The 3323-nt window shown below is 34.7% G+C and overlaps 1 long non-coding RNA gene across 3 annotated transcripts; it reads right to left on the bottom strand.

Annotated features, from left to right (window-relative positions):
• Nucleotides 1-346: 346 nt before the first annotated feature.
• On the bottom strand, nt 347-2185 carry LOC131635124 (uncharacterized). Of its 3 annotated transcripts, XR_009293723.1 has the most exons (5): nt 2075-2185; nt 1874-1980; nt 1545-1763; nt 1430-1460; nt 347-586 (listed from the first exon to the last, which is right to left on the bottom strand). It is a non-coding gene; the product is annotated as an uncharacterized LOC131635124 (long non-coding RNA). The 3 variants fall into 3 exon arrangements; XR_009293722.1 differs by lacking the exon at nt 1430-1460; XR_009293721.1 differs by lacking the exons at nt 347-586; nt 1430-1460 and having other exon boundaries at nt 1467-1763.
• Nucleotides 2186-3323: the final 1138 nt, after the last annotated feature.

Below are 3323 nucleotides of genomic sequence, written 5' to 3'. Positions count from 1 at the left end.
ATTTAACTGGTTAGTGAGACTGCTAAAATAAACTTGCTAAAGCCATAAACTTGAAAAACTCATCTGAAAATAGCTTTTGAAATGCATATCTCCTGTCTCTTACTCAAGAATCCATATCTCCATTCTCAAATTATTGCTCAAACCAAACTGGAAAAGCTCATCTGAAAATAGCTTTTGAAATGCATGGTCTTGTTAGAAATGCATGGTCCGGCTATAAATCAAAATAATTAAGGCAAAATTCTACTAACGCATGGTCCTGTTGGACATAGTTTTAAACAGTATTAACATATTGTAACGCAGCTGTTACTGCGACGGCGACTTCAAACCTTGAGTGAAACTATGCAGCTTAAATTCTCCTTTTTATTAAAATCCTAATTGTTTAACCAACGTTTCTATGATCATAGACAAACACTATCAATTTTAAAAGTTATGTTCAAAAATTTACTCATGGTAGCAGTTTATGAATCTGAGTTTGATGGATGTGGTGGTATCCCACGAATTGACAGGGCAGCCGATGTCTTCCTACGACCAATGGAAGTTTTTTCTTCAGCACTCCGTCTTCCCTTTTTCTAATTGATTTACCACTCTGCAAATAGAAATAAACATTAGATTGATGTTCCAGATTATCGTTGACAGATCAATATAGGACCGAACAATAGATGACCCAACATAGATGTCACCATATCGAAGAGCCAAATAGATGTCACCGAAAGGCGTTGAATAACCAAATATGCTACTTCCATCAACTGTTCTGTAGTCATATACCTTGAATAACCAAATATGCCGCTTCCATTTGCTTGATTACTTTATTTCCCTGTATGAGATGTATGCATTATTATCGATACCTGTTAATGCCTTTGTATCAGCAGCAGTGCCTGCTCCACAACAACTTGTCTTATACCGGATTGATGTAAGTGTACGCAAACCTAATGCATTCAATATGCCACTTTCATTTGATAGGGTATAACATTTGAAACCATATATGCCAGTAGTAACAACAGAATAGAAAAGGGATGCAAATGCACCAACGGGAAAGTTAACACCTTCGGTTGATACGCGCACCCATTCCTATGGAAAGTTAACACCTTCAGCCATTCTTCATCCAAACCTATAGAATTAAAAAGAATAAACCGAACCCTATACATCAAAAGGCATAAAGTAAACCATAAAATCAAAAAGCAAGATTCAGAAAACACAATTTTTCATCCGACTCCTTGTTCTTCATTGTCAACTGTATATACCTCAATGCACTGACAAAAAAGAAACAAATTTATTCAGCATCAATGTTAAATTTTTATGGTTTGAAGGTGACGTAAGAATCTCGGTGCCATCAGTGCCAAACATCATTAGAGGCTTTGAAGAATTGCCATTATGAGGCAAAACAGGCATTGAAATAGCATCTCTAGGAGTATGAGTCAAGGGTTCTGACCTTGGTGAAGGACCCGCCGTATTTGTTGTTCCTGAACTATTCGCAGGACCTAAAGCTATGACTGTCCCTAAAGGCAATGTTAAAAAGCTTAAAAGAGCATCAACAAAATCATTACCTGACTCAGCATACACAGCTTTGTTCCTTTCTTTATCAACCAAAATTGTCAAGGGAACTTGGTAACCTTGTTTGTCTAAGGCATTTTCAGATCCATTGTGAACTTCGTGACAGTTGCCATTGTTCCTCTTAGTCCATCTTGAACTACCCCATAAAATTCCACCACATTTGGATGATGAAGCTTATAAAGTATATCACCTTCCCGCCAGAACTATATGGTCTAAAAAAGAAGATCAATTTCATCGATATAGGTCATTCTATAAATAGCGGCATGAAAAATAAAGGAAAATAAAACAAAAAATCACTCCATGTGATTTTTAGACATGTTACCATTCTTTCTTGTTCTGAAGACCTTCCGAAGATATTAGGATCTGATATGACTCAGTTATTTCGTTGAAAAGGGGAAGGAGTGTTTCTTCTAATGGATTCAACTTAACCTGAACCACATAAAAAGCAACAGTTAAAATAAATCACTTAAACATGAATGAAAAAACAGTAAATCACATAAACTAATAATTCAGTCCCGCTTACAACTTTTGATAGATGATCCTTAGCTTCTTTCTTATATTTAGGATATACATCTAACACTTTCCCTTTAAGATATTCAAATACTGCCCGTTGCGTAGGTGAATTTCTTTCTTCCGGAAAAAGGAAACAAAACTTCAATAACAAACTAAAATTAAACAAATGAGATAATGGAGAATATTTCCAACTTCCTAGAGTCAGATATCAGAATTCAAAAAAATCAAAATCAAGTATTGACTAAAATCATGCAAATATATACTATAACATAGAATTGTTCTACAAATTTAGATATCGAGAAATATCTTTCGAACCTGGATGATTGTGAGCATGACTTTATAATTTGAGATCATTCAAGATGTGTTCTTCCACATAAGCGGTTATGCACTGCAACCTGCAATGCAAATATACGGCATATGAAATAAATTATGTGTGCGTATCTTTAAAGAGCGCAAAATCAGCAACTCATCGAAATCAGATAGCAATCAAAATCCAATTAAGGAATAGTTATTCAATTATATGAAGGAAGAAAGTGTTTAAGTAATGATGGGTGAGGGTGAATAATACTATACTATTAGTAAGAGACTATAATGCAAATGACTTATATATCTGGAATTTTTCGGTGAATATAGACCACCAAAATCTCAAAACTATAAAGAAGTGTCCCCCGTACCCGTTTGCGGATAATTCATATAAGCCACAATATGAACAAAAAAGTGGCCCAGTTCTTTCTATGGTAACAGAATATTATCGAATCATAGTATAAAATCCTAATATGTAGTGATTGACAAAATATTATCTTAAAGAGTAACAGCATCTGCAGCAGTATTTTGATTATTACTATAAAACAACCTTATCTTAAAGAGTCTTCATAACATAAAAAAGATAAACCAACAGTATAAACATTTGACCTATTAGGATATACTTATTTGAGATTATCTAATGACATAAGTTTTATGATATTGTTTGGAAGACTTTATCAAAAGAGCTCATGATCACGGTGTCACCATAATTTCACCAGTCTCGCTGCCAATTCAAGCAGAAGTACACTTAGACAATTCATCACTTTCCATACAACATTTGTTCATAATTTAGAATTCGAAGTACCAAATAAAAGGCTTCACTTATGTTTACCTGAATAGACATAAGAGTGTTCATAATTTCTGCCATGGATTTTGCTGCAGCCATGAGCAGGTTGCCTGGGTCACGACAGCATCCGTGGCCAATCTTGTACGTGCAAAGTCCAAATGATACAAAA

The sequence above is a fragment of the Vicia villosa genome, unplaced genomic scaffold, assembly GCF_029867415.1.
Source record: "Vicia villosa cultivar HV-30 ecotype Madison, WI unplaced genomic scaffold, Vvil1.0 ctg.001436F_1_1, whole genome shotgun sequence".
NCBI lineage: Eukaryota > Viridiplantae > Streptophyta > Magnoliopsida > Fabales > Fabaceae > Vicia > Vicia villosa.
This window is presented reverse-complemented; position numbering and strand designations above follow the sequence as displayed.